Source organism: Eschrichtius robustus, chromosome 7 (assembly GCF_028021215.1).
Source record: "Eschrichtius robustus isolate mEscRob2 chromosome 7, mEscRob2.pri, whole genome shotgun sequence".
In the NCBI taxonomy this organism is placed as follows: Eukaryota; Metazoa; Chordata; class Mammalia; order Artiodactyla; family Eschrichtiidae; genus Eschrichtius; species Eschrichtius robustus.
This window is the reverse complement of record NC_090830.1, coordinates 6876866-6899557: the sequence shown is the minus strand read 5'-3', so window position 1 is coordinate 6899557 and position 22692 is coordinate 6876866. Positions and strand designations below refer to the sequence as shown.

At 38.1% G+C, this 22692-nt stretch overlaps 1 protein-coding gene across 2 annotated transcripts in view; it reads left to right on the top strand.

Annotated features, from left to right (window-relative positions):
* The window catches only part of CHRM3 (cholinergic receptor muscarinic 3), a 513002-nt gene that overhangs the window by 209071 nt on the left and 281239 nt on the right, over positions 1-22692 (top strand). Inside the window, exon 3 of one of the 2 annotated variants that reach the window (XM_068548832.1) lies at positions 17390-17442. The gene's annotated coding sequence lies outside the window, so the exon portion shown is untranslated. Of the gene's footprint in view, positions 1-17389; positions 17453-22692 lie in introns of both variants that reach the window. The other variant, XM_068548831.1, reaches the window with a different exon arrangement.

The following is a 22692-nucleotide window of genomic DNA, read 5'->3' as shown; positions in this document are numbered from 1 at the left end:
GTCTAATATATTTTGAAATATTTTGTTCATGTTTTCTGTTGGGCTGTTCATCCTGTTATTGAGTATAACAATTTTTTGCCCACTTTTCAGGTATAGTTCTATAAACTAAAACTTAGAGCTAATTTGATGCTGTTTAAAATCACCTTTTAATGCATAAATTCATCAAACTAAATTTCCATATCCTTTAAAACTGATCTTAAAAGAATGGTCCAAAATGTGAACCATTTCTAGTGTTACTGTTCATGCTTCAAGAGCTGATATCATTATTTATGCCTGTTATTTTTTAATGTGTATGTCTTGTATATATGAGATTATAATTTCTTCTTAAATGATATATTGCTGTCACATTTCTCATGCCATGGTTATCAAGTTCTTTTTAATGCTTTTCCATATCTGTAGTATATTTATAAAACCTTGTAGCTTTATATAGATATAATAATAGCTAAAAGTTGCCAGGCACTAAGCTGTTTTAAGCCCTTTACATGCATTAAACAAATTAGTCCTCACAACAACTTGGGTGTACTATTGTGATCCCATTTAGAAATGAGAAAACTGAGTCTCAGAAAGGGAAGACACTTGCCTGAGGTCATGAGTAAGTGACAGAGCTAGGATTCACATAAGGCTGTCTAGTTCCAGTATGTGCTTCTGTTAAAAGCTTGAAATATGTTCTTCTGTTAAAAGCTTGAAATTTTTCTTTTAAAAAACTGCTCTGGACAATAATCTTTTTATCAGCAGAGTATATAAATCATGCCTTAATTTTCTCCCTCCAGTTAACCTTTGTACAAAAGAAAATTTTCAGTTTTATCTTATTTTCCTTTTTAAGCAATGAAATTGCCTAAATATATGTAATGGGAGGAAAGAAAACAAAGTTTAGCTTACTGGAAAAATATGTAAATTGTAGTCTGAGTTCTTATCCATTATACAGATTGAATATGATACACTCTTACATGCTAATTTTTACAACATGACTTCCAAGAGTATAGTGTCATATGAAGAGACACTCCATTAAGCATTGGCTAGATCCAAAGTTTATAAGTGGAATTTTTTGCCTCAGAGAAAATTTAAGGAGGGTCATTTCTCTGTGTAGCCTGTGTAGACAAAATTCTCTAACATGGCAAATTTGGACGGATCTACCTAAAACTTATTGTCAACAGGTCATACTTAAGAAGTTTATGATATCAATGTTAATGAAAAAGGAAGTAAAGAGAAAATTTTAATTGAAGTTGAGAATTCTAAGTACAATTTATAAAATTCTAATTTATGTAAATATATGCAATTAGGTTCATTCATAAAATGACTTAACCACTGGGTCATAGAGTTAGAATGGCTCTTGTGGCTTTTCTAATGTGGATCTCTGCCTTTATCATCTCCTCATGAACCTGGCAATAAACTTCTCTCTCTGCTTAAAGATACTCAGAAATAGAAACGCTGTGTCTTTTTTTTTTATCATAAATCTCAGTATTTTATCATGTCAAAGGGATAATCACAATTTCTGCTGCCCTAACCTTCTTAGAAGGGAGACTCTTAGAAAACATATGCCAGATTTTAAATTTTATTTTCATTGGTATGTCACAAGACATAATGCCACATATCATTTTGCAGCTTTTGCTTAATTTTTATTAGGTAATTTTATTAATTGAAAGATAGCTGTAGTGTGCATTTTTGCATGATGAATTGCCACTTCTATAAATCAAAGATAGCAACACTTTCTGAGTTTTGCAAAGTCCTCTTTAGGATTTAAAACTTTTCCTTAAATCAGAAAATATCTTTTTTCTCGTTCTATAAATTGCATGGCCTTTTTTCAGACAGGTAAGAAAAAAGCAATCAAACCCACAGATAAACAGAACCCAGCCCATTCCTCACTGCCTGTGAAACTCACTCTTCATTATGCACTGAGAAATATCAACCCAGACAGGGTCTTGTTCACCATCCCAGAAGCAGCTTCATTTCTTTGGGTTTTTGTTTTTTTTTTTTCTTCTCTTCTCCATCATTTCTTTTCCCTTTCCCTGCAGGATGCACCTAAAAGAATGCTGATTATTGTCTCACTCTTATGTTTCTGTACCCACCATGGAGCTTACTCCCCACTGTTTGTTTCCTTGTGGGGTGAGGTGGGATTCACTCACCCAGCAGCAGTGTGGAATTGCATTTGGGGGAGAAGAGCCCCAGTTCTGGGGCCTCATGGCCCAGGTTCAAACGCTGCCCCTCACCACTTGTGTCATCTTGAGGAAGCTACTCAGTTACAGGGATGATAATAAGAGTACCCTTGCCATTGAGTTATCATGAGAATTACAGGAGGTAATTCATGAAAATCATCTGGAATATGTTAAGTGCTAGATATGTACGCTCTTTCGTTTTTGGATGTAAACTCAAGATTAGGGTATTGCTCCCTGAAACTGTATTGCAGAACAGGCAGATGTGGTTTGGGATGTCCTCTCCTCATCTGCCGTATGACTCTTCCAATACTCCGAGGGGGACCAGAGCAGGGAGTGAAGAGGTGATGTGACATTCATGCAGCCCAAGTTTTTGCTAAGCCAAGTTCAAACTGCACTGACTGTGCACAAGCAGAGGCTAAATTAGGTACACTCCTTCTTATAGCCTTTTCTGCCCTGTTGCCGATTATCTTTGAGGAGTAACTGATGACTTGGAGAAGAACAAGCAATTTCAGAGCAACACACTGCTGTGTTTTTTTTAAAAATAGAATTAAGACAATGTTCATCTTTATGCATATTTAAATATAGGGTTTGTAGTTACAGAAAAATGAGGATCACACAGATGATGTATTTTTAAAATCTCCCAGCCTCAAGTACCACATAATATAACTTAATTCACTGTCAGTCTCATGCCAGCACACAAAGGCAAAGCCTAAAATGAGCCAGGCCTCAAAATGAGTAGTGTTAGTTGCTGAAAGGTCTGTAGGTACAAGAGAAATGAAAACAAAGAGACCATATGGGGAAGAAAAGCAAATGTCTGTCACTGTGTATGTGTGTATCTATGTTTCTGTCTTTGTCTCTCTCCCTCTGTCAATCTTTCTGTATGTGTATGTTTCTTACTCTGTCTCATTCTGTCTCATGCTGTCTCTCTCAGTCTCTCTCTTTCTGTCCTATGCATGTGCACACATACACATATTAATGACTTTAATTATTCAGAAATGGAAATATGACAGCAATAATCAAGAAAGATGCAGCATTGCATGTAAGAGAAAAGGATAAGAATAGGGAAGTTAAATATCCCTTTACCTGGCCCGTGCTTTCTTCAAGATCGAGTTTTGTGTCTCATGCTGACTAGTTACACGTCAAAAATTAATCTCTCATGAGTCTGACTTATGAAGAATTACACAAGCTGGGAAAGTAGCCACTTATTTGAAAACAAATTTGCAACCAATATTGATCCCTTACAACTGTTCAGTTGTAAAGGATGAAATGAAAATGTCAATTGGATAATATTTGGATGAGCAACAAAAAGATGCAAAAGAACAGTGTTACGTATGAAATTTTTGACAAAATAAAAATCTGAATTTAAGGATTCATCATATTGTGTATGTGGGGTAGTGGTTGTCAGGTCACACTAGGAAGACATGGAAATAATTGTTATAATTTTAATGCTTATTCACAGAACAGGCTTATACTAGACCTAGGAAACGTGAATCTTGAATTAAGTTCCAACATCTTTTTTTAAACTGTACCTCAGATTCCCAGTGATTCGTGCTGCCCTTCTAGGTTGTTACAATGCCCAGCCGTTACCTTGTCCAACAAAACTAGTATTCTCTCAGTATACCTCGTGTGATTAAAGGAAAATAGTGTGCTTCAATACATGCAAAGGTGGAATGATTTCATGTATTACAGAAATGTTTACACTTAGAGTATTTTTGAATCCCTAAATGAGTGTCTAATTGCCAAAAATGTAGGTAATCTCTTTCAAAGTAATGAATATTTCACAGTGGGATTAGTGTATTTTAAGAAGCAAAATGGAATACAAAGGTTTAATATTCAAATAAAAATACCCTACTGTTAGCTTGAAAAGTATTCACTTCTTTCTAGTCTCCATTAGGTGGGAAAAAGTCAATGTATATTTTCAAGTGTTATCTGGTTGACTATTCCTTAAATAATTCTTACTGTTGTTTTTTAACAACATGTAGAGGTTTTTTAATTGTAGGATGGTTGATTTACAGTGTTGTGTTAGTTTCATGCGTACAGCAAAGAGATTCAGTTATACATATATATGAATGGATAAAGAAGATGTGGTACACACACACACACACACACACACAGACACACACACAATGGAATATTACTCAGCCATAAAAAAGAATGAAATAATGCTATTTGCAGCAACGTGGATGGACCTAGAGATTATCATACTAACTTCAGTAAGTCAAAGACAAATACCATATGATATCACTTATATGTGGAATCTAAAATATGACACAAGTGAACTTACAAAACAGAAATAGACTCACAGACATAGAAAACAAACCAGTGGTTAACAAGTAGAGTTTCATTAGAGTCTGTTTTCTTCTTCCCTTAACCTTGCCCATGAGTTTGGCAGGTGATCTCAGAAAAATGGGTGTTACTAGAATGAGACCGTTTCTGTAAAATCCAGATGGACCTTTCTAAGGGAAGACAGGGACCCCTCCATTGCTGTCAGCCATCAATCAAGAATAAGCTCCTCCCCTGGCCTGGCCCTGGGCATCCTCCAGACTGCTTCTGCTTCACAAAGACTGGGGTATAGCCTTGCTTACTAGAAGGCACTGATTGTTCAACAACAAACACAGCCCAAGACAAAATATAACTTCTATAGGTATTTTCAGGATTTTAATCTGGGAACTCACAAATGAACTAAGGAGAGCCAAATATCTTAAGTGGGAAAGAAGAAGAATACTACATGAATAATACAAATATCTTCATTACCATAGTGCCTATTCCCTGATATAATTCGTGTCATCCTTTTGTTCCACTAGTTGGGCCCAAACTGAGGGAAGTCTTTAACACTGGATGCAGCAAACATTTTTTTCCCTCAACTCTGGGAAGCCAGGATCCTTTCTTACATATCAGTTTTACAGTGAGATGTTGGAATCCACATATGACTTTTGAAAATGATACCTAAATCACGGTCCACACTCTTCCTTCGTTTCTTTATCTTCCCCTCCAGTGAACAACCTAGTGCTTTCATTAACGTTTTTGCTTCTGTGTCTTCTTGTAGAAGTTTAAAAGTGTATTGTATAAAAGCAGTGAATGCTCATTGTGAGATTTCGAAAATAAGCGAAAGAACACACACACAAAGAATACAAATAAACCATTATTCAGTTCCCAAGCTATAGCCACTGTTAACATTTTGATCTGCAAGTTGACCCATATGAAACTGCTGATAATTGTCTGTTTTGGACCTGCTCAATCAGCACATTCATTTGGTTAAACCTAAATTTTCTGTGTCTTTTTAAAGATTACTTTATGTGTGTATTTGTGCTTTTAAGATTGTGGACAGCTTGTCCAGACAACATTATATCTAGGTGGGTTTTTTTATCTTAATATAATATAGAGTACATTTTGCCATGTGACTGTCCTTTAAAAATATAATTTTTAAATGAGAGTTTCTTTTAAGGAGCTCCTTCATCTGTTTTTTTGCTTCATAGATTGGGGGTCCTGGGCTTCAGGAGGGGTGTTATTCAGCAGCATGTGTTAACCGTTTACCAACCAAAGGCATTGCTTAAGCCAGCAGAAAAAAACTGTATTAGCTCAGGACATTTGAGCATTTTCTGAAAGGTATTTAACAAGAAAAACTCCAGGGAAACTGATTAAATACGTTATTTACGCCACCAACAGTATTATATTTCCTGAGAACAGCTGTGCAATAGGAATTGACAAAATTATAATTCGTCATATCAAAATTGACCTTTCCAAATATTTGAGAGGTTGGAATTTTAGCTAAATCCATTTTGAAGAGTTTGTTCGATTTTCAAGAGTGTATCTAAGAATGTCATGGTTGCATTTTAAAATGTGGTATTCGAAAATATGTATTTCTAAATATTATCATTGAATGTTTTTTCTATCCCAGCTCAGTTAGTTTTTGTTTTGCAACATAGCATGCAGTATTTCTTTTTCAGAAAAATAAATTTATTTTTCGTGATGTCATGGAGTCTTTGAATTTTGAGAGAAATACTTATCCAGACTCAAGAGCAAATTAATTTTCAAGCTAGGCTAGACTCTGACGAATAGATTTTTTTTTTCTGAAGTACAAAAGGATCCTGAGCTGTTTGTGCAATGCAGCATTTACCCTGGTTCCCCTAAGAAAACCTCACCTGGCCAAACAAGATTGGGAAAAGCAAGAGTCAGGATATACCTGCCTTGAGGAAATTCACAATGCATTGCTCAGTTTTAACATTTCTGACTAATCCTGTTGTAAAGATAATGATAACATAGTATTTAAGCCAGTATTTCCCAAATTTATTTGAGCACCAAATCTCTTTTTGGAATATTGTGGAGCTCCTAGGACTTGGAGTGAAGTCTAGAAAATACTGTAAACACCTATGAAGAGCCCTTTGATTGCTCGATTTTGTCTCCTCTACACACTGTCATCTTGGTCATTTGTTAGAATCCAGACAGTTAAAGTGGCTCTCTACTACAGTGCCAGCAAGAGTTACTTTTTATAAAGATGATAAAGTGTTGTATCAAAAACTTTGATCTACAGTGTGGCATTTAAATATCAATATTTTTAATAAGCACAAGTATACAGCACTGTGAATGATGATGAGTTCTAATATTTCCATTGTGTTCCTTACACACACACACACACACACACACACACACACACACACACACACACACACACACACACACACACACACACAGTGGATGACAGATTGTAGATCAGATGACCACTCGAATGATCCCCTGGAGGTTCCTTTTGTGTCTGGAACGAATGGCTGTGACAGTCCCTTTTATGTCCCCACACAGTTACTGTTTCATGACAGTATCCCTGAGTACCCTGCTTATCTTGTATCTTCTAGAAGCATTTATAAATCTTCTCAGTCTCTGCCTGCAGTTAAGTTTGTTTATTTCAATCACCTGTATTCCCAAGGAGTCTGGCCTAGCTGCATTTCTCTCTGAGAAGTGCCTGCAGTTAAAAGTTTACCAGGCAGGACCTCCTTATTTGCTCTGGTCTTCTCTGTGTGTCTACTTTGGTAGCAACGTGGACCTAAGGGCACATTTGGGGCACACAGTCCTTACCTACAGTCTTGTGAAAGAGATGGACCCATGAATAGATGAGTGGGGATAACTTTTAACTACACGGAGTGTCGGAGTCTCAGAACCTAGCGGTCCAGAGAGGGAGTGTGGTGAGGACAGAAGCTGAGAGAGGCCAGCAGGGCATCAGGTGTGGCAGATCCTGTCTGACTTGAACAGGAGCTCAGCCTTCATCGTGTCGGGGCTTTGTTTTCAAGTTACTTTTCCATTAGAATGTAATATATGGCCATTAAAAAAAAAAAAATCTTAGAAAATAAGAATGTTAGATTTTTAAAAATCACACACATTCCCATCATTTAAAAGACAGGCATATTATCATTTAGCTGTAGTATTTCCTTCCTCTTTTTCACAAGGCGCAGTTATCTTTTTATCATTCCTCTGAGGTAAGTTGATGATTTTAACTTCAGGCTGTGGATGAGAAAACCAAGGCACTGAATCACGTTAACTACCCAGGGTCCAAATTGCTTCTATTGCTGAAGACCCAGCATGGAAATTTCCTGAGTCCTGAAATGAAGAGTAAAAAGTGGGGAAAAAAAAAAGAAAGAAAGAAAAACTTTAGTCTCCAAACAAGCAAATTCTAGGCATAGAGAAAAATATGCCTTTATTATTATTAATTTTAATTTTTAAAAACATATCTGCCTTAGACGTTTTAAACTGAGCTAATATGATTACTAATTCTTCATCATCTAATGAATTCCAAAGTGTAATTGATGAGTTTGGCTGTCTCATTACCAAGGGGAGATCTTAGACTGCAAATTTGTTAGTGGTCCTTTAAGGTGTTTCTCTGATTCCTGTGGTTTTCCATGTAGAGCAACTTACTGAAAGGAGTGTTTACTCATTTTCACTTGATACAACACAAGCCTTTAAAAATCCTTTCTCTGAATAGTAGTTCTTGTTGTTTTCCTGAAATACATTTTTCCAAGGATTATTTCCCTTTTATGACACAGCATTGGAACATTGGCTAAAGGTTGTTTCCAGTCTGCCCTTGGTACAAGACCGCCTCTGAGAACGAACAGATAATAAAGAGATGGTGCTGAGAACAGTTTTTCTTGCCAAAAATCAGATGGACTTATCGATTGATCAATAGATAGACAGAGATAATATCCAATTACAGTGAGGAAAGTGCGAAACAAATCGCTAAATATTTTTGATAAGTAAATAGCATTTTCTACTAAAATAAATGTGATGATCCTAGGACCTATAAGTTACAGTTTTAGGAATATATAACTATAAAACTTAACGTACTTGTACAGAGACACAAGGATTATTATTGCTAAATTGTTTATAATAGAAAAAAGGAAACAACCCTGTTCTCATAGACAGTAAAAGGATTGAATAAATTGTGGCACATCCATGCTGAGGTGGGTTCATCAGCTCTTACGAAGCGTGTGTTAGATCCACTGGGATGGATGAGGAATTTGTGCTGTATTGTTTACTGAGAAGGGAATATGCATAATAATATAAATGGCAGGATAACAGTAAAGGAAATGGGTGAGTTTGAAAAGTGAAAGCACGTGTAATGATAAACATCAAACTGTAAACATTCAAGGGATTAAATTTGGGAGTGAGAATGGGAGGAAGACAAAATCATTTTTTCCCTTTTATGTAACTAAGTATTGTTTGGTTTATTAAATGAGCTTTATTACTTTATAACTTAGAAAAAAGAAAAGTGTTTTGTTATATATTGTTATACAGGAATGGTCATTTAATTCTGTTTCTAAATTGCTAGGCTGCCTAGAATTCAGGCTGACAGAGATTAAGACCTAAGAACAGAAAATGAATGACAGAAGCAGGGTGAACAAAACAGCTTCCTGCCCCTTAGGATTCTTCCCACTCTGTTTCCATAGGTTCTTTAGAATTGTAAATAAGTTAGTCTCCTAAGCTTACTCACAAGTGCATGTATCAACTCATAAATAACTCTATCTCCACTGTGAATAAAAAGGTAGAAAATAATAGTTTTTCTGGATAAAAGGAAAAGTGAAAGTTTGTAACCCATGGCCCCTCTTCTTCCCGCCTCATTTCTACCAGTAATACAGATTAACTACTTTTTGACCACCCTGTCTTACCAGTTTAAGAAATATCATGGTGAATCACATGCAATAAATTACTCTTTCACCCTTTAATTCAGATAATAGGTCCCACATAATATCCAGTGGTATGAGTTGCCTTCAAATTAATTGTTATGAAAGGAGCTGTGGTTTTGAAATGTGCTTGTTGGTTTTTTATCCTTATACTGAAAGGTGTTAGTTAGCAAACAGGGGTATTTCTCTTCTGTCATCATACATGTTCTACTCAAAGGTCATATTTTATTTTAAATCCACCACTTGGAAGACAAGGACAAAATTCAGAAATGGTAGAACTTGGGCTAAGTGATTCTTTAATTCTTTTCTGCTTCAACATTCTATGATTTTATGATTTTAAAGAAAAATAAAAGCCAAAACTACAGATAAAGCTAGACATAATCTTCTGAAGGCTTTTGTTCACTGTGGAACTGAATATAAAATTGGGAGTGTCTTAGTCTTCTAGGGCTGCTATAACAAAATACCAGATTAAGCTTAAACTGGAGGCTGATGGGCCAAGGTCAAGGTGCCAGCAGCATTGGTTTCTGGGGAGGGCTCTGTCCTTGGCTTGCAGACAGTGCCTTCTCAGTGTGTCCTCCTGTGGCCTTTTTTCTATGCATGGGGGATGGGGGTAGAGAGAGCATGAGAGAGCTTGTTCTCCAGAGCACCGGTGTCTCCTCTTCTTATAAAGACACAGTCCTATTGGATGAGGGCCCAACCCTACGACCTTGGGGGTTAGGGCTTCAACTTATTATAACTTTGAGGAAGACACAGTTTAGTCCATAACAGGGAGAAAAATAGGCATAGGATACTATAGGATACTAAAGTTGTGTATGTTTCACTTTATGCCAAGTTTCTGCTTTCTGAGTTTTCAGTGCATCTTTTAGTAAAAGCAATAAATTGAAGTGACATTTAACTGCCTTTTCCAGCTAGCAGTCATAATCTTTAAAGTCTGATTTTATAAAGTCATGCGTTATTTCATTACATTGTTAAAATGTCTTTATGTTTAACATTTTATGCAATATATATATATGCATATATCTTTCTAAAGAGTTACATTTAAAACTACCTTTTAAAAAGCTTTACTTTTAAAATAGCTTTAGTGTTGAAAGAACTGTTTAAACCTCAGTTAGATGTTAAATGTCATCAAGTTTCTGTTATTTAACTGGCACTGTAGAAACACTAATTAGTTGTTAAATACTTTTTTTTTCAGAATTATAAAAAAAATTAAAATATAGAACACAAAATTCACATCTAATTACAGAAAGAACTAACCAACAAGCATTCATATTATTGGTTAAATTCCTTTCAGTCACTTTTTTGTGTCCACAGAGCAAAAAGTGAAATTACAGAATTTGGGTAATACTCTTCATCCTGTTTTGTGTATCTAGCTGAATTTAGCCTCCAACGTTTATCTCAGCAGTACGAGATTGGGTTTGCTGAAACTGGATTGACAAGCGGTCCTTTTCCATGAATGGGGGTAATGTTTCCTTCTCCCATTAAGACTCTGTGAAAATTGAAATGGAGAACAATACTTTTCACTTAATTGTCTGTTGATACTGCCTCGAATTTCTAGCACTCTTGGCCTAATGAGACTTTATAGGAGTTTCAGTATCCAGTCCTGCAGGCCTCAGTCTCAGGGAGTGGTAAGAGTTGAAAACCAGCAGGCTGCAGGTCTCAGGCCTGCCCAGTCTCTGTGCAGTAAACGAAGAGATTCATCCCCTCCCGTTAGTGGTTTCTGGGAGAACCAGCAAGAGATCTGGGGTAGGCCTTGGCAAGAGACAGTTTGTAGTTTATCTTCCTCAAATCCTGGTTTGCTCTCCTTGTTCTAATTTAAATGTAGATGCCATCCACCACCACCCCAGCACGCCTCCTGCGAAGGTAAGGGACTTAGTGATCTGATCTGCTCCGCCATCACCAGTCCCCTCACCCCAAAATACTGACTCTTGCCCATGTTCCCAACCACCGGCTGAGGTCTTGTCAGCTTATATGATGAACCACCAAGTTGGCTGCCATCTTGATAACAAGTGTGGAACCTGCCTGGAAGACTTCTGAAACTGTGCTCCCCATCAGCCAGCCTGGCCCACTGGATCTCATTCTGGGTTTGCAGTGTCTCCTGAGATACTTGTCGACTGAAAATGCACGACCTAAAAACTGAGGATTACGTTTTATTCGGCAGACATACTTAAGCCTAGGTGACAGCCTCTGAGGGATTGCTCTGAAGAGGCAAGGGAGGAGCCAGGATGCAAAAGAGTTTTTGCAAAACAACTAGGTGGTCGGAACATCAAAAGATTACTGTTAATTAAAGAAAAACAGACATCTCAAGTTAATGAATTTAGCATTTTTCTATGTATAGGAAGATGCAAGAATCTAGACTCATTGAAATCGTTCCTTTGATGTGCATCTTAACTATCTAGGGCCAGTGTCTTGCTTTTCTCCATCCTGAATCCCCTCAGGGTGCATAGTCAGGGGACAGCTGCAGCGGCTGACTGATGGCTTGATGGCCACAATATCCTTTGTTTACTGATGTGGCAGGCAACATTGTTTGTCTCCACGCTGCAGTCAGTGGTGATACAACACTCACTGATTGAAAAAAAAAAACCTCCCGAAGTGGATGGTTTTCTTTAGCTCCGGAATGCCGTTCCCATCTGCTGTCTCTTCCCTGCCACAGTGTTGTGCTCTCAGGAATACCCAGCTAGAGCCTATCTTAGAACACTTGGTGTCCACCAGGAACTCTTGTTGTGCTGCTCTGAGCAAGGCCTATTGACCAAAACAGCCACACAACTTCTCAGAATCCTTGTAGCGATTGATGGACCAAAGGAACCTCTCTACTCATTCAGACCAGGAGTTGTGTTCATTTCATAAGCTGGATGAAGTCAAACAAGAAGGATAGAGAGAGGAGAATAATGGTAAATAGAAAAAGATGAAGCAGCACCAAGTTTTCTCTCGATAATCCCTGTAGAGCTGTGGTTCTACACAGAGCAAGCAAGCATCTGTTTCTTTATCTATAAAATGCGGGTAGCAATAGATAGGGCTGTGATGATGAAATGATTGGGTGTATGTCAAGGGCTTGGAATAGCACCTGGAATATGGAGAGCGTTCAGTAAATGTTTGTTGTTGCTATTTTTGTTCCTACTATAATTAAATGGGATTTGAAATGGAAAGGATCTAAGCTAGTTCCTTAACTGGTCAACTTGGAGACAGTTATTTGATCCCTGAGCCGCCTCTGCAAATTGGGAGTAATAACCAGTCTGGCACACAGGAAACAACACTTATTCTCTCAGCCTCTTTCACCTGCTGTGATTTTTGTTTGCCTTCAGTTACAAAGGAATGAATGATTTTATTCGTAAGAGCTGTTGCATGTTTTCATTAGTTCTGTCTCTCCCTCTCTAGATGGGGTGGATAAAAATGAGAAGAGGGGCTCTGAAGGGAACAAATCAAAATACAAATCTGAATGAGCAAAGATATTTAGTGAATGCTGTTTTTGAATAAGAACTGAATGCAAACCAGACCTAGCATAATATATACATATTTGGAACTATATTCATCCTATTCCCATGAAATAGGCTGTCAGGCTCAACTTTGTCAAAGCACTTGTTATCAGATAAGGAGGTTAAAAGACTAAAGATACGTTGTGAAATTAAATAGGGGAATATTCTAGGTCCTCCCTGAGAGTTTGGGGTCTAATTTCAACCAAATACTAGAAGTTAATTAATTAAGCTTATTTATTTCAAGACTGTGAGCAGGTAAAATGCTGTCCAAATTAGAGAGCTGCAGATTCATTTATCAACCACTTAGCTCGCAAAACATTCACATAAATGCTTTGCATCTTCCTAGACATGGGAGAATATGCACATTCAAAATCATTAGAAAGTAGGCAAAATGATTTTTTGAAAAAATTTTAAGGAAATGGGACAGCTCAGATGATCATATTAAATGTCCAAAACCGCTACCTCATTGAGTGCTCTTCTCAGAGTTCATGCTCCATAAACACCTGGTGATCTGACAGAAAGAAACTACTACTTAAAAGACCTTGTCAAAATAGCCCACCTTTCTCTATATACCTCCTAAATCAAAGTAATACTTCGTTGGCCTATTGAAAGAAGCCTCTCACCTGGCCTTGCATAATTATTATTCTGTCTCTGGCTTTGTTTTCCTCATTATTTGGCTAACTGCATAATTACAACAATGATCTCTAGAATCGCCAATTTTATTTTGATTATGAAACCTTTTGAACTATGTTTACTGGAATTTGGAAGAACCTGTCATTTATACTCAGAGAGTTGAAGCTTACCCCTAAATGAATGTCATGTGCAATTAATTTGCAATAGAGTGAATGTGAAGCTAGGGTGAAAGCCAGTTCCCTCGCTGGTTCTCAAAATGGATGCTTTGCTGAATCTAATCTAGAGAAACTTAGATAAACTTCAGGGTGTTCAGTCTTATTTATTGTTCTCCAATTCATTTAGTGAATAAGGTCTTTTTATTAGCAGACACGTTAATGACTGAATGGTGTTCGTTTCTTTTGTCATTAATCGTGCCACTTAATTTTTATTATTGAGAGAGATGTATTTGCTTATTTTCAGTTATGTGAATCTCAATATGTAGGCATGTTGGGACACTTAATTGTAAGTTAGGCAAGTGTGTTCCGGATATTTATTAATTTTAATGATAAAACCCATATGACAAAGACATATTGAGCAACTACTAGGTGCAAGACACTTAGTAAGTTACTGTGAAAAGACCGGCACGTGCTTAGTGGAATTCACTGAGCACTGCCCTTTAACTCGTTAGATTCGATAAGGAATCTATGGTGAAAGATGAATTCTAGGCTCACTGGCATGCCCTGTATGGCAGAAAACGTCTATTTGTTAGATAGAGAGGAGAGACAGAAATCAGTATTAAAGAGGTCTCCATATTGGTTTTTGGTAGACTTCCTTGATTATACTTTCTTTATTTTAGACTTTGATGGATTGCATTTTTTGGCAACAAGGTTGATTTTCCTTGTTTGATGACTTACCCATCACTTCCTCTGGTAGGAATGGGCGTGTTAATACACTGTTGAATTTTCTCCTGAAGTTCCCATCATAGACATACTATTTCCTAAGGAGATGCTTGTATCTAAAAGGAGCAGGGCAATGAGTGGAAAGAGACAGACAGCCTGGATTCAAGTGACCTCTGCTCACTCACACCCCCAGCCTCAGTTTCCCCACGCATAAAGTGAATGGCTCTCATGAAAGATTGGCTCCAGCCACTTCCTTCCTTAGGACACCTCAGACTGGGGCCCCCAAGGGAGGAGCGATCTGAGAGGCCTCGCTTGAGTCAGGTGCCCGCCTTTTGCCAAAAGGAGGAGAGGGTCCCTTGATTGACAGTTCCAGTGCTGGGGGCAGTAGTAGAGGGAGAGGCTCTGGGCATGGGGGGATGGGTGGTTCTGAGCCGGTAAAGTGGCTGATGTTCTCTGAGATAGTGCTTCTCCAGCTGCGAAGGACCAATGACTTTTTTTTTTTTTTTTTTTTTTTTTAATTCAAGGGCTTCTGCTAGGGTTCTTGAGAGTCTGTACAGGAAGTGTTTTTGTTTGTTGTTTTGTTTTGGTTTTGTTTTCATCGTCCTTTGCCCTGGTCTCTCTTTTTTTTTAAATTTTTTAATTTTTAATTTTTTAATTTTTTATTTATTTATTTTATTTATGGCTGTATTGGGTCTTCGTTTCTGTGCGAGGGCTTTCTCTAGTTGCGGCAAGTGGGGGCCACTCTTCATTGCGGTGCGCGGGCCTCTCACTATCGCGGCCTCTCTTGTTGCGGAGCACAGGCTCCAGACGCGCAGGCTCAGTAGTTGTGGCTCACGGGCCTAGTGGCTCCGTGGCATGTGGGATCTTCCCAGACCAGGACTCGAACCCGTGTTCCCTGCATTGGCAGGCAGATTCTCAACCACTGCGCCACCAGGGAAGCCCCCAATGACTTTTTTTTCTTTTCTTTTTTTCCCAGTCCTTTGCAGGTTGATACTTTTTTTTAAAACAGACATGTAAAATAAAAATCTATCTTTAAATTATCAATCAAACATTTCTCCATCTCTAGGCTTATCCTGTCACACACTCTCAGAGGAGTTCCTTGCATCCTTGCTGAGGAAATCCCCCTGCACCTGCCCCTAGGATCCCTCTACTTCTCACCTCGCAGCCTCTTCTCATCCTGCTGTCATCTGACTTACCCTTCACCTCTCTAGAAATTGCAAGGTCCTCCTTTTAAAAATCCAGTAATATCTTATCAGGTCTCATCCTCAAGTTCTCTTGTAGCACCTACTCTTCCTTCCGGATGGATGCTTTGTGCTCAAGGACATCCCTCACAAGAACACACTTCCCTCTTCCTCCTCTCATGGACCTTGGTGCCTTTTTCCTTCTCTGGATCAACCTTCTAAGAGAGATGCTTTTCTAAGATCCTGGCCCAAATGTCTGGCTCTGTACACTTTAAAATGTGAATATCAGTGTCCAAAGAGGGGTTAGGGGATTTTCTTTAAGATTTGATTATATCCCAAGATATTTGCAAACAAAGTATTTGATAAGGGACTGAAATCCAAAATATATTTTTAAAACTTATACAACTAAATGTCAAAAAAAGAACCCCAACAACCCGATTGAAAAATGGACGGAAGACCTGCAGAGACAGTTTTCCAAAGAAGATATACAGGTGGCCAACAGGCACATGAAAAGATTCTCAACACCACTACTCATAAGGTAAAAGCAAATCAAAACTACAGTGAGATACCACCTCACACCTGTCAGAATGACTGTTATCAAAAAGAGAAGAAATAACAAGTGTTGGCGAGGATGTGGAGAAAAGGGAGCCCCTCGTACACTGTTGGTGGGAATGTAAATTGGTGCAGCCACTATGGAGAACAGTATGGAGGTTCCTCAAAAAACTAAAAGTAGAACTACCATATGATTCAGCAATTCTACTTCTGGGTTTTTATCTGGAGAAAACAAAAACACTAATTTGAAAAGATATATGCACCCCTATGTTCATTGCAGCATTATTTACAATAACCAAGATAGGGCAGCAACTGACGTGTATATTGTTAAAGGAATGGATAAAAAGGTGGTGTTCTGGAATATTACTCAGCCATAAAAAAGAATAAAATCTTGCCGTTTGTGACAACATAGGTATACCTAGAGGATACTACGCTAAGTGAAATAAGCCAGAGAGAGTAAAACAAATACTGTATGATTTCACTAATATGCAAAATGTAAAAAACAAATGGACGAAATAAAACAGAAACAGACTTCATAGATACAGAGAACAAACTGGTGGTTGCAAGAGGGGAGAGGGATGGGGGAACAGGTGAAATAAGGGAAGGGGTTTAAGAGGTACAAACTTCCAATTGTAAAATAAGTCAGAATGATGTAATGTACAGCATAGGGAATATGGTCAGTATATTGTAACAACTTTGTATGGTGACAGATGGTCTCTAGATTTATTGCAGTGATCATTTCATAATGTGTACAAATATCAAATCACTGTGTTGTACACCTGGAACGAATCTAATATTGTATGTCAATTATAATTCAATTTATAAAGATTTGATCCTATCTCTGTGTGAGAGTTGAACTAATCATAAGATAGTGGTACGTATATAATTCCAGTAGTGTCTGGGAGAAGACAGTGAACTGGAACTTCTAAGGAATCATTCCTGTGACTTCTCTTTGAAAGTAGACGGCGCTAAGTCATTTACTGAAAAAGGAAGGCACCATCACTAACGTGTAAAATTAAGGGATGAGCAACTTTTTTTTTCTCTCTTCTTCTTACTTTTATGTCCTTTCATTGTGACTGGAGCTTTGGCAGGTATGAGGAGTGGACCTACAGAAAGAGCCTTTCATCCGAAGTCAGTAGATGTGTTTCTTTTGCCAATAACAGGTGCCTTAACTCTCTGACCGCCTGTGTCCTCATCAGTTACGAGAGGCGGTTGGGCACCATGATCTTTGAAGTCACTTACTAGAAAATTCTGTGATGTTCTTACAGTCTTAGAAATCATTGTGTGTAACCTAGTGACTTTCCCTTTTCCAGGGTCCTGGCTTAATGTAAACCCTATTTTCTTGTTCTCTTCTAGCACCTGTTTTCTGATTAGAGACGAAATAAATGACATTCAGAACTTCCACTAAGGTACTGTAAGGTAAGATCTTTTTTTGAGTTGAGTTCTTTGCTTTAAAAAGGGGGCTTATGGCTTGATCTGTGAGCAGAGGTTAATGAAGAATAGCAATTTCTAGGTTGGTGTTTTTCAGTGCAATTTATAATTGTTACTGTGTGCATCTTAATGTAAATGAGTCATGCTCAACTTTTTGTGTCTCAGTAAAGGTACTTTTTTTTACTAATTTGTTCATCAGATTCAAAATTACAATGAAGGAATTTGTTGAAATATGAAATACGTTGATTTTATTTCAAAAACGTATTGTATCTTAACTGTAGTAATGTGAGGGTTTTTTAAATAGTGCAAAATGTTTGAATTTTTAGCAAATATAGGACCTTATAGCTTGTCTAATTCATAGCTTAAATATTATCTTTTGATTATTTATATTGCCTTATTTGGAATCCTGTACAAAATCCGATTGTAAGTATAAAGAAAGAGCAACACTGTGAAAAAGCTCAATCCTTTTTAAATGTTATTGTTCATAATACTTTTTCTATTCAGCAGACAGTGCAGATAGCCTACCCAATATACATTCTCCCCTATTCCTTTCTTAAAAATTCCTGAGGTTTTGAAGGACAATAAGACTTCCCAGACTCCTTTGCTGCAGCCACCTGACCCAGTTCTGGCTAATGAGTTCTGAGTGATGGGCCCTGGGGAGGGTTTCCCTTCCTGAATTAATTCCCTTCCTGAATTAAAAGAGCAGAGCTTCAAGAGGAGAATATTTTTGGAACATTTTCCCCTGTTATTACCCCTTCTTCCTACCTGGAAAGTAGTTCTAAAATTTGTAGCTGCAGGGTCTTAATTTATGAAAGTGACTGAGTGATGACACAGAGAAGTCAGTGTCACTGGAAGAAGAATTTATTACTTGCATTTCCCGAGAGAAGGGGGCACTCCATGAAGGGCCACCTGAGGAAGACCAGGTCTGGTCAAGGGGCAGAAAACAGAAATGAGGAGAAAGTCTAGGTCAGTGTCTTTCTTGGGAGTTTCCTCAGGAAAGGAAAGGCAGGGCAGGGTAAACAGATTAGGATTGGCCAGTTAGAATAATGTCGGTGGGCCCTGGGCTGCAAGGGTGGTCTCTGGTCGCCTGGTACCTGGCAGGGTGTTGATTTAGGCCGGGGAAATATTGACTTGGTGTTTGAGTTAGATAAGAAGGTGGATGGGACTGTAGACTCAGGACTGTTTGGTTTACATGCGAAAGATGTGCTCCAGGCCAAACCCTTTGCTATTTCTAAGAATTGGCTAGTCTTGGGACGGGCAGTTTCTCCCTGGTCAGCAACTTTTAAGATGTCAAAACATCATAAAATACAGAAAATAAAAAACATGGTTAATACAAAGCACAGCCCCATCTTGTAATCACAGGGACAAAAGCCACAACCAGGGATATTGGAGCAGAAAGGTAAAAGGAGCTTGACACCTTGATGACACTCTTAAGCTCTAGTGAAGCTACCATTACATTTCTTGTAGGAGACAAATAAATCCCTTAGACAAGCTTGTTAGGTCTTCTGATACTCAGAGCCAAATGCAGACTTGGCTGTTTCTAGCATTCATATCTGGTCATGACGCTAGACGTATTTCTATACCTTATTTAGTCTTCACAGTAGTGCCATCAGGGTAAGTATTATGATCCCCATTTTACAGTGAGGAAACTGATGCTTTGAGATGTTAACAACTTTGTCCTATGATAATAAGTATCAAAGGCAAGGTTTGAACTTGGACCTGTCAGGTGCCCTTCCCTGTACTCTGCTACGTCAGCGCTGGTCCTCACATTATGATGCCAGGAGCCAGTACTGTTGTTGTGGCATCTTCAGTGCACTAATCCTTTGCATGTTCTTCAATAACACAGAAATTCCGCTAGATTATCCATTTATAAAACTAAGTGAACTGAGGCTATTCCATATTTTTTAAAAAAAGGGAAGAGAAAACTCTGGTTTGGGGGAATCAGGATGAATTGAAATTGCCTATGAAAGCAGGTGAAAGAAATACTAATTCCAAGTTTTTTATTTTGCTTTTCGTTCTTTTGAAATAAAAGTTTAGGGCTAATGGTCTAAATATGGCCACCAAAACTAAGCTTTTAAGCTACGGTCCTAGTATTAAATACTTTCCTTCTAACAGTGTCCATTGCTTCACTCAGTAGGCTCAGAAAAAAATGCAGGAAAAAGATAAATTATATAATAAAATTCCTTTCCAAAGAAAGACATGCAAGATATGAAAAAGGTACTGAGCTGAGTCGGAGGAGGAGGTGCTGGGTAATGGAAAAGTCCCTGGGCTGGAAGCTAGGAGATGGGAAATGCAGGTGACAGCCAGCTCTTTGGAGGCTTAAAAAAGCTGTTTCACCTCTCTGGACCTTTGTTCTTTGTTTGTAAATGGAGGGTGTATGATATTCTGATATTCTCTTAATATAAAATAATAACTTACCTTGTTGGATGTCCATTGCTAATGCAGGGAAATGCTGTGTCTACTAAAGTCAACTTTTTTCTTTTTGGCCATTAAACTAAAGAGTTATCCGTGATTTTCCTTTTCCTGTCCTTTATTTCAAATACATCCTGAAATTCTTAATTTCTTTCTGTCTCTTCTGTTACAACCCTGCTCCAAGTCATCATTCTGTCTTGCCAGGACAACTGTGTAAGCTTCCTGGTGGTCTCCTGGCTTCTATTCTTGCCACACCAGAATCCCTTCTGTGTGCAAGACCAGTGTCTGGGGAACCTAGATCAGAGCTTGTTATTCTCCCGAGACCTGCTCAAAACCCTTCAACTCCTTTCTCTGCATTTAGAGTAGAACCCAAACGCATGACCATGTCTTACCTATCTGATACAATCAGGCTTCTACTTGTGCCTTTTCTCCCTGCTTCCTCAACACCAGTGGCCCTGCCTTTCATTCTGTTCCTTTGTGTTCTTGTCTCCCTAGGGCCCTGGCACGGCAGTCCCCTGGCTTGCAGGGCTCTGTCCCTGACATTTCCCATTCAGATCTCAGCTGCAAATCTTCCCTAACCACTCTCTCTAGATGAGCACTATCCCAAGTTTAATTCCTTTTAAAAACTAGAAGTTTTAGGGAGTTCCCGGGTGGTCCAGTGGCTGAGACTCCGTGCTCCCATTGCAGCGGGCCCGGGTTCGATCCCTGGTCAGGGAACTAGATCCCGCATGTTGCAACCAAGATCCCGTGTGCCGCAACTAAGACCCGACGCAGCCAAATAAATAAATAAAATAAGTATTAAAAAAAACTTGGAAGTTTTATTTTTAAGGCATATTAAAATACCCCCATATGCAGAAAGTACTTATTTGTATAACTTAAGGGATTTAGGCAAGACATGAAGAATTCTGACATGTGTTTATGGTTTGTTGTATGGTCTAAGCTCCTTGAGGGCAGGGCCTCTCTGGTCTCTTTTCCTCACTGCCTGAACCGCAATACCTATAAAGATGCCTGTTCCCTGCAAGAAGCTTAGTAAATATTTATTGAATGAATGAATGTAGAGTCAAAAAATGCCTTAGGTAAAATATCCCAAAAGAAATTAAACGGTGCTTATAGATGTGCCCGATGGGTTTATTGCTCTAGACTGGAAAGAAAGGGGAAAAAAAAAGAAGAAAAGATGAAAAAACAAATTCTGGGAACAGGGACAGACAACAGTGCACACAGAAAATAGCAGTAAATCCTTGGGAGGGACCACTTTTGGTATTGTCACTAGTGGCATTTCTGATCTATGGTGATGGGTGGCAGAGCCCAGTTCTTTGGATCTTACATAGATTTATTAGTTAAGCCTGGCACATAGATGATTGGAAATGTTTGTTGAATGAAGGCACGAAAGAATGAAATAGTAAATTATCGAACTACTAAGAGCAAAGCTGCCTTTTTTTTTCCAGGGGCCGACATAATGTTCCCTTGATGCCAATATTTAGTCCCTGTTAGTAACAGACGTTCCAAATACAGTGAGTGTGAAAAATGTTCCATGAAACTGAGTTCAATTGCTGTGCTAGGCTTCTCCCTTAGAGAGCTTCAGAGTTAATTCCATCTTCCAAGTCAGTTGTCACAGGGACGACCCAGGATGGCACACCATGCAAATGTATTAACATGCTGATGGGAAAATGGAAGCTCGAAAAATGTCTTATCTGTCAATTAAATGATGTAGCCCCGTGGTTCGATTACAGTAATTCGGGGGGTTTTTGTTTTCTGCCAGTTGAGATTTGACAGCTGTTTATAAAATATTTACGTTCTGATTTCAGTCACATTGACAGCACTTTTGGATCTTTGGAAGATGATAATTATATGTTAGGAAAATGTTTTAAAAAGTTTGAAGCCGATCTGTTGAGGGGGAAAATCTGTTTTAAAAATTGTACAAAGGAAGGAAATCCACTTTATAAAAGGATATACTTCTAATAAAAGTCAGAAATAATAGACATTTGTGACCTGAAGACACACTGCATGTGATGGGAAGGGGTATCCTTCTCCACTCTGCCTGTTTTGGGTCCCTTAGCTTTTCTTAACTCTGTCTAGCTGGGTATATGCTTCTCACCTTTTTTCACTTAATTATGCACGTGTGATATTTGTGTCGTAGGTACTTGGGTAAATTAGATAGGATTTGGGGGCATCCATATGGAATATCGTGGGAAAATTTTCAATACATATACTTTGTATTAAAAGAAGAGAAAATAACGAAACAGAAACAGACTCATTGATGCAGAGAACAGACTTGTGGTTGCCAAGGGCGAGGGGGGTGGGGAAGAGATAGATTGGGAGTTTGGGATTAGCAGATGTAAACTATTATATATAGGATGGATAAGCAACTGTATAGCACAGGGAACTATATTCATTATCCTGTGATAAACCATAATGGAAAAGAATATGAAAAAGAATGTCTATATATGTATCACTGAATCACTTTGCTGTACAGCAGAAATTAACACAACATTGTAAATCAACTATATTTCAATAAAATAAGTTTTAAAAAAAGAAGAGAAAATAAAAAGTATTGGGAAGAAAACTAAGTATTGAATTTCCAAATAAAATATTTTCAGATGTTTTAATGAAAAGCATAAATTCACAAATAACTTTTTCTTATGAGGTATTATGTTAGAAACATTGACTTGTAATTTCCAATCAGTGGTCTCTCCAAAGTCTTGATAGCTGCTATTTGTGGGTTGCTTTGTAAGAACAAGGAGACGATAAAAAGTTTCAAACCTATTTTATAGACATTCAGAAGGTTCCTGGAATTGAAATTATACCTAGAGAATCTG